This window comes from Rhipicephalus microplus, unplaced genomic scaffold (assembly GCF_043290135.1).
Source record: "Rhipicephalus microplus isolate Deutch F79 unplaced genomic scaffold, USDA_Rmic scaffold_218, whole genome shotgun sequence".
NCBI lineage: Eukaryota > Metazoa > Arthropoda > Arachnida > Ixodida > Ixodidae > Rhipicephalus > Rhipicephalus microplus.
The window spans coordinates 20,001-28,179 of record NW_027464789.1 but is presented as its reverse complement, the minus strand read 5'-3'; the positions used below and the strand labels follow the sequence as shown (position 1 = coordinate 28,179).

Here is an 8,179-nt window from a genome sequence, read left to right as displayed (position 1 = left end):
TGTTGGCACTCCGGGGAAGCGAAACAGCGTGAATGCGCCCACGAAATCGGCGTATTTTGAAGTGCCCGCCGGCGACCGTCGCACGAGTACGGTAAACCGCGTCAGCCGGGGCGTAGTTCGGGACGCCGACGAAAAAGTGGGAAGCGCAACTCGGATCTTCGCCGTTTTTGCAGGAGTGAGTGGCGGCCCTCCTGCGAGACCAAGAAGCATCGATTCGTGCACGAATTCGGCGCCTTTCGACGTGATCGCCGGCGACCGTCGCTCGAGTAGGGCAAACCGCGTCTGCCGGGGCGGGCTTCGGGACGCCGATGCGAAAGTGGGAAACGCTGCTCGGATGTTCGCCGTTTTTGGCCGAGTGAGTGCTGGCACTCGGGCGAAGCCAAACGGGGCCGATTACGGCACGATATCGGCGTCTTTCGACGTGCCCGGCGGCGACCGTCGCACGAGTACGGTAAACCGCGTCAGCCCGGGCGGAGTTCGGGACGCCGATGCGAAAGTGGAGAACGCCGCTCGGATCTTCGCCGTTTTTGGAGGAGTGAGTGGCGGCACTCCGGAGAAGCCAAGGAGCGCCAATTAGCGCACGATATCGGCGTCTTTCGACGCGCTCGCCGGCGACCGTCGAACGAGTAGGGCAAACCGCGTCTGCCGGGGCGGGGTTTACGACGCCGACGCAAAAGTGGGAACCGCCGCTCGGATGTTGGCCGTTTTTGGCAGAGTGAGTGCTGGCACACCGGCGACGCGAAAGAGCGCGAAAGCGCCCACGAAAGTGGCGTATTTGGACGTGCTTGACGGCGACCGCTGCAGGAGTACGAAAAACCACGTCAGCCGGGGCGAGCGACCCACGGCGGTCTGGGTGCTTATCGCTGCTATTATAGGGGCACCCCGGCAGACGCAGAAAAAAAAAATTTTTTTTCGACCTTCTTTTTTGCTGGTCGAGCTCGGGTAACCCAGGTCGCAATGGGAGCCGCGCACGAAAGCGGCGTCGCGAGACGCGTTCGCGGTCGCTAGTCGCACGAGCTCGGCAACCGCGTCAGCCGGCGCGGAGTTCGGGATGCCGACGGCTAAGTGGGTACCGCTGCTCGGATGTTCGCCGTTTTTGGCCGAGTGAGTGCTGGCACTCCGGCGAAGCGAAACGGGGCCGATTCGGGCACGATATCGGCGTATTTCGACGTGCTCGCCGGCGACCGTCGCACGAGTACGGCAAAGCGCGTCTGCCGGGGCGAGGTTTGCGATGCCGACGAAAAAGTGGGAAGCGCCGCTCGGATCTTCGCCGTTTTTGCAGGAGTGAGTGGCGGCCCTCCTGCGAGACCAAGAAGCATCGACTCGCGCACGATATCGGTGTCTTTCGACGTGCCCGCCGGCCACCGCCGCACGAGTACGGCAAACCGCGTATGCCGGGGCGGGGTTGGCGACGCCGACGCAAAAGTGGGAACCGCCACTAGGATGTTCGCCGTTTTTGGCAGAGTGAGTGCTGGCACACCGGCGACGCGAAAGAGCGCGAAAGCGCCCACGAAAGTGGCGTATTTGGACGTGCTTGACGGCGACCGCTGCAGGAGTACGAAAAACCACGTCAGCCGGGGCGAGCGACCCACGGCGGTCTGGGTGCTTATCGCTGCTATTATAGGGGCACCCCGGCAGACGCAGAAAAAAAAAATTTTTTTTCGACCTTCTTTTTTGCTGGTCGAGCTCGGGTAACCCAGGTCGCAATGGGAGCCGCGCACGAAAGCGGCGTCGCGAGACGCGTTCGCGGTCGCTAGTCGCACGAGCTCGGCAACCGCGTCAGCCGGCGCGGAGTTCGGGATGCCGACGGCTAAGTGGGTACCGCTGCTCGGATGTTCGCCGTTTTTGGCCGAGTGAGTGCTGGCACTCCGGCGAAGCGAAACGGGGCCGATTCGGGCACGATATCGGCGTATTTCGACGTGCTCGCCGGCGACCGTCGCACGAGTACGGCAAAGCGCGTCTGCCGGGGCGAGGTTTGCGATGCCGACGAAAAAGTGGGAAGCGCCGCTCGGATCTTCGCCGTTTTTGCAGGAGTGAGTGGCGGCCCTCCTGCGAGACCAAGAAGCATCGACTCGCGCACGATATCGGTGTCTTTCGACGTGCCCGCCGGCCACCGCCGCACGAGTACGGCAAACCGCGTATGCCGGGGCGGGGTTGGCGACGCCGACGCAAAAGTGGGAACCGCCACTAGGATGTTCGCCGTTTTTGGCAGAGTGAGTGCTGGCACTCCGGCGAAGCGAAAGAGCGCGAATGCGCCCACGAAAGTGGCGTGTTTGGACGTGCTTGACGACGACCACCGCAGGAAAACGAAAAACCACGTCAGCCGGGGCGAGCGACCCATGGCGGTCTGGGTGCTTATCGCTGCTATTATAGGGGCACCCCGGCAGACGCAAAAAAAAAAAATTTTTTTTCGACATTCTTTCTTGCTCGTCGACCTCGGGTGACCCAGGTCGCAGTGGGAGCCGCGCACGAAAGCGGCGTCGCGAGACGGCTTCGCGGTCGCTAGTCGCACGAGCTCGGCAACCGCGTCTGCCGGGGCGGAGTTCGGGACGCCGACGGCTAAGTGGGAACCGCCGCTCGGATGTTCGCCGTTTGTGGCCGAGTGAGTGCTGGCACTCCGGCGAAGCCAAACGGGGCCGATTCCGGCACGATATCGGCGTCTTTCTACGTGCTCGCCGGCGACCGTCGCACGAGTACGGCAAAGTGCGTCTGCCGGGGCGGGGTTTGCGACGCGTACGCAATAGTGAGAACCGTCGCTCGGATGTTCGTCGTCTTTCGCCGAGCCAGTGCTGGCACTCCGGCGAAGCCGAACGGAGCCGATTCGGGCACGATATCGGCGTCTTTCCACGTGCTCGCCGGCGACCGTCGCACGAGTACGGTAAACCGCGTCAGCCGGGGCGGAGTTCGGGACGCCGATGCGAAAGTGGGAAGCGCCGCTCGGATCTTCGCCGTTTTTGGAGGAGTCAGTGGCGGCACTCCGTTGAAGCCAAGGTGCGCCAATTCGCGCACGATATCGGCGTCTTTCGACGTGCCCGCCGGCCACCGTCGCACGAGTACGGCAAACCTCGTCTGCCGGGGCGGGGTTTGCGACGCCGACGCAAAAGTGGGAACCGCCGCTCGGATGTTCGCCGTTTTTGGCAGAGTGAGTGCTGGCACTCCGGCGAAGCGAAAGAGCGTGAATGCGCCCACGAAAGTAGCGTATTTGGACGTGCTTGACGGCGACCGCCGCAGGAGTACGAAAAACCACGTCAGCCGGGGCGAGCGACCCACGGCGGTCTGGGTGCTTATCGCTGCTATTATAGGGGCACCCCGGCAGACGCAGAAAGAAAAAAAAAAAAAATGGGGACATGGCGTGCGTCACCGTGCGGCTTCGCAGCGTTGCCGAAGTCGCCGAGCCCTTCGACTGAGCCGAACGGCGGACAGGGAACGTTGGTCGGCCGTTCTAACCTGTCGGTGCCACGCCGAGACGTCGTTAAGGAAAACCGCGTCGTGGGCCTCTACGACGCCGTCGAGTCGTTGTACGTTTGGTGTCCAGCGTGTCGGCGGCGAGTAGCGGACACGTCGTTCACGACTTCGGTCTTTCGCAGTCGACGCGAACTTGCGGAGAGTCGTGGTGCCTCACGTTTTCGGCAGAAACCGCGGCGGAATTTTCCCGTGCGTGCGCGCACGACCTCGGTGCTGTGCCGTCAGCGTAGTGTTGCACAAACTCGTGGCCTACCCAAGGTGCGGTACGTTTGCGGCCGTATCCTCGGTGGGAATTTCGTGAGTAGGGTCGCAAATTCTACGACCTCGGCGGGTTTGAGAGCGACGTAGACTTGTGGCACGCTCAACGTGCCACACGTTTCGGGGCACACCCGCGGTGAAATTTTCTCGAGTACGCTCGTATTAGTGCCCAAGGAGGTCTGGGTACTTATCGCTGCTATTATGTGGGGGTTCTCGTGAGCGGCGTACGCGAAAGCGACCGGGTGTCTGATATGCGGCGGGCTTCGGCCTCGTCAAGCGTGTCCTCGGGTCTGCTCCAGGGGAATCCACGGCAGTCGTCTGCAGCCTCATCCGCTTGATGCGTTAGGGGCTGGTTGTCGGACGGTGCCGTTTTACCACGATATCGAGGTGTGTTCCGTGTCGTCCTCGGGCGATTCAGATGCGAAAGCGCCGAAGACGCGGGCGTGACCCGTCGTCTGGCGGCTTTGCAGTCTCGGCTCCGTTGCTAGTTCCGGCCGGTCCACCGACAGTGCAGCGGGCTTGGGCAACCCGCACGGCGCGACCGAGTCGATGCAACGAAAAAGAGCGAGCATGAACGTGCTTCTTGCCGCACGGCTCCCACTCGTCTTTCGGGAAGGTTGTGCCGTAGCGAGCTCGAACGCCGTCATCTCGGAGTGCAAAATAAGCGTGTTGGGGCGCCTGAAGGTGGCCTCCGCCGCACACAGACTGCGTCCGGCCCGCCGAAGGCGAGGACGGACGCGCAGTCGAACGATTACCTGGTTGATCCTGCCAGTAATCATATGCTTGTCTCAAAGATTAAGCCATGCATGTCTAAGTACATGCCGAAATAAGGCGAAACCGCGAATGGCTCATTAAATCAGTTATGGTTCCTTAGATCGTTTCTTCCTACTTGGATAACTGTGGCAATTCTAGAGCTAATACATGCAGTGAGCCTGGAGCCCTTTGGGTAACGGGTGCTTTTATTAGACCAAGATCGATCGGGTTTCGGCCCGTATTGTGTGGTGACTCTGGATAACTTTGTGCTGATCGCATGGCCACGAGCCGGCGACGTTTCTTTCAAGTGTCTGCCTTATCAACTTTCGATGGTAGGTTACTTGCTTACCATGGTTGTTACGGGTAACGGAGAATCAGGGTTCGATTCCGGAGAGGGAGCCTGAGAAACGGCTACCACATCCAAGGAAGGCAGCAGGCGCGCAAATTACCCACTCCCGGCACGGGGAGGTAGTGACGAAAAATAACAATACGGGACTCTTTTGAGGCCCCGTAATTGAAATGAGTACACTCTAAATCCTTTAACGAGGATCAATTGGAGGGCAAGTCTGGTGCCAGCAGCCGCGGTAATTCCAGCTCCAATAGCGTATACTAAAGCTGCTGCGGTTAAAAAGCTCGTAGTTGGATCTCAGTTCCAGACGAGTAGTGCATCTACCCGATGCGACGGCTCGGACTGAACATCATGCCGGTTCTTTCTTGGTGCACTTCATTGTGTGCCTCGAGATGGCCGGTGCTTTTACTTTGAAAAAATTAGAGTGCTCAACGCAGGCGAGTCGCCTGAATAAACTTGCATGGAATAATAGAACAAGACCTCGTTTCTGTTCTGTTGGTTTTTGGAATACGAGGTAATGATTAAGAGGGACGGACGGGGGCATTCGTATTGCGGCGCTAGAGGTGAAATTCTTGGACCGTCGCAAGACGAACTACTGCGAAAGCATTTGCCAAGAATGTTTTCATTGATCAAGAACGAAAGTCAGAGGTTCGAAGGCGATCAGATACCGCCCTAGTTCTGACCATAAACGATGCCAACCAGCGATCCGCCTGAGTTACTCAAATGACTCGGCGGGCAGCTTCCGGGAAACCAAAGTATTTGGGTTCCGGGGGAAGTATGGTTGCAAAGCTGAAACTTAAAGGAATTGACGGAAGGGCACCACCAGGAGTGGAGCCTGCGGCTTAATTTGACTCAACACGGGAAAACTTACCCGGCCCGGACACTGGGAGGATTGACAGATTGAGAGCTCTTTCTTGATTCGGTGGATGGTGGTGCATGGCCGTTCTTAGTTGGTGGAGCGATTTGTCTGGTTAATTCCGATAACGAACGAGACTCTAGCCTATTAAATAGGTGCGGGGTTCCCAGCACCTTACAACCTTCTTAGAGGGACAAGCGGCTCCTAGCCGCACGAAACAGAGCAATAACAGGTCTGTGATGCCCTTAGATGTCCGGGGCCGCACGCGCGCTACACTGAAGGAAGCAGCGTGTCTTTATCCCTGTCTGAAAAGACTGGGTAACCCGTGGAACTTCTTTCGTGATTGGGATAGGGGCTTGCAATTGTTCCCCTTGAACGAGGAATTCCCAGTAAGCGCGAGTCATAAGCTCGCGTTGATTACGTCCCTGCCCTTTGTACACACCGCCCGTCGCTACTACCGATTGAATGATTTAGTGAGGTCTTCGGACCGATGTCCGGCGCGGCCTTTCGGTTGCGCCGGTCTGTTGGAAAGATGACCAAACTTGATCATTTAGAGGAAGTAAAAGTCGTAACAAGGTTTCCGTAGGTGAACCTGCGGAAGGATCATTAACGGATTGTGAAGGGTGAGCGCCTCAGCTGCGTCTGCGCCCGACACTTTCTGCCGCTGACCCCGTTTGGACGCGGGGTCGGCTTTTCCCCACGGGGCTGCCTGAATGTGGAGCGGCACCCCGTGACAAATTGTTGCGCCCAGCGGACGCCAACACCGCGACCTTGGACGGTCGGCCAGGTGGCGGACGCGGGTACAAACGGCGCAACGCACTCATAGGTCGGCTTTCGACCCGCCACTGCACCGTGGCTCGAAGCGCTCGAAATGCGCGACCCGACCGCTGCGGGACCGCCTAGTACTGTAAACAGGAGCGGCGGAGCGCGAACGGCGAGTCGTGGTTACGTCGGTAGAAGGCGAGGCTGCGCGTTCCCGAAACGCCAGCCGAGTGCCCTCCCGACCGTTCGAGCGTGCAAGAACGAGACCCGACAATCGCGCGGCGACTGCCAAGTACGAGAGGAACGGCACAAGCGTCGGCGGTCGGTCAAGGAACTGGCGATGTGACGGGTCCGCTGTGCACCAGTGCATACCGTCCCGCCGTCCGCGGCAAGCGCCTCCGCGTCCTCGGGTGACGGAGGCTGCCGGTCGGTTCTTGCAGGCGAGGGATCTCGCTGGCACCGGTTCGCGTTGACGCGCGGCCGGTCATGGCACGGCGATGCGACGGCCGAGGTGCGCAGTACTCGATGGAGGAACCGCACGCTCCGATGACCGTCCCGCCCTCCGCGGCGTATGCGTACCGACCGTAATGGTTGCAGCAGCGCCGGCCGGCTTTTGAATTCGCCACACGAAACACGGTGCGAGATCGCGGTTAGGGGAGCGTCGACGTTGCCAGGCGTTTTGCTTGCTGCCGAGGGAAAGGCGGCACGGCCACGTCGCGCTCGTCGCGATTAGCGGGTCTGCGCGCTTTGGGAAGGTGCCGCAACGACTTGCCGAAAGAGGAAGCACGGAAGAACGAGGGACTTGGACGTCCCGACAATTGAACGCACTTGCGGCCAGGCCCTTGCTGGCTTCGTTCTTCCGCCTCGAGTAGGCTCGTACGCGGCTCCGGCGCCGAAAGTGGTCCTTGGCACCGACTTCGGTGGACGTGGGAAGTGCCGCGCAAGTACGGCGCGCCTGGCTCCACCTGTTGGCTAAAGTAGGCAGCCGGATCGGCATTTTGGTGTGCGGTGGCAAACCGTGGATGCGAAAAAAGCTTGTGCGATTTCGTGGAACAAAAAGCGGGGGTCCCCCTTTTTATGCGGAGGAGACCGACCCGCCTGCCGTGGTGAACCGCGACGCCACGGTAAAAACGGGAGAGGCTTGTCGATGGGACCGTGCATCCCGCGCTCCACGGAGGCCGGGAGGCGGCCGCCCGAGGAAATGTGTAGCCGTCGAGGCCCGCATCTGCGTGCACTCTTATCCAAATGGGTGTACCGCAGGCATTTTCTGGTTAGGCGGGCCAATGAGAGCGAGCACACAACGATACCTACGGGTCCGGCTTGGAGAACCGGCTTCGACGCCTCCCGAGTATTTATAGAGGGGTGGACCACGAAAGCACTCGCAAGTAGCGAAAGCGAAACGCCGTCCGAAACACACCGTTTGCTCGATTTGCGGCAGCCGAAAAAGGCGCGGCAGAGTTTTGGAGTCCAAGCGTGCGCTGAAAAGCGCCCTTCTTGGCCACTGTTTGGCCGAGTGCCAGAAACGTTTGGTTTTGACTGTACGGAATTGAACAAACACTTTTTCACGACTCTAAGCGGTGGATCACTCGGTTCTCGGGTCGATGAAGAACGCAGCCAGCTGCGAGACTTGGTGTGAATTGCAGGACACACTGAGCACTGATTCTTTGAACGCACATTGCGGCCTTGGGTCTTCCCTTGGCTTCGTCTGTCTGAGGGTCGGATCACATATCAAGAGA

The 8,179-nt window shown here is 59.8% G+C and overlaps 2 non-coding genes across 2 annotated transcripts; both read left to right on the top strand.

Moving 5' to 3' along the window:
- The first annotated feature begins 4,475 nt into the window (after window positions 1-4,475).
- On the top strand, window positions 4,476-6,290 carry LOC142792395 (small subunit ribosomal RNA). The gene has a single exon (XR_012890885.1). It is a non-coding gene; the product is annotated as a small subunit ribosomal RNA (ribosomal RNA).
- Window positions 6,291-8,009: 1,719 nt separating this feature from the next.
- Window positions 8,010-8,162, top strand: LOC142792392 (5.8S ribosomal RNA). The gene has a single exon (XR_012890883.1). It is a non-coding gene; the product is annotated as a 5.8S ribosomal RNA (ribosomal RNA).
- The last annotated feature ends 17 nt before the right edge of the window (window positions 8,163-8,179 follow it).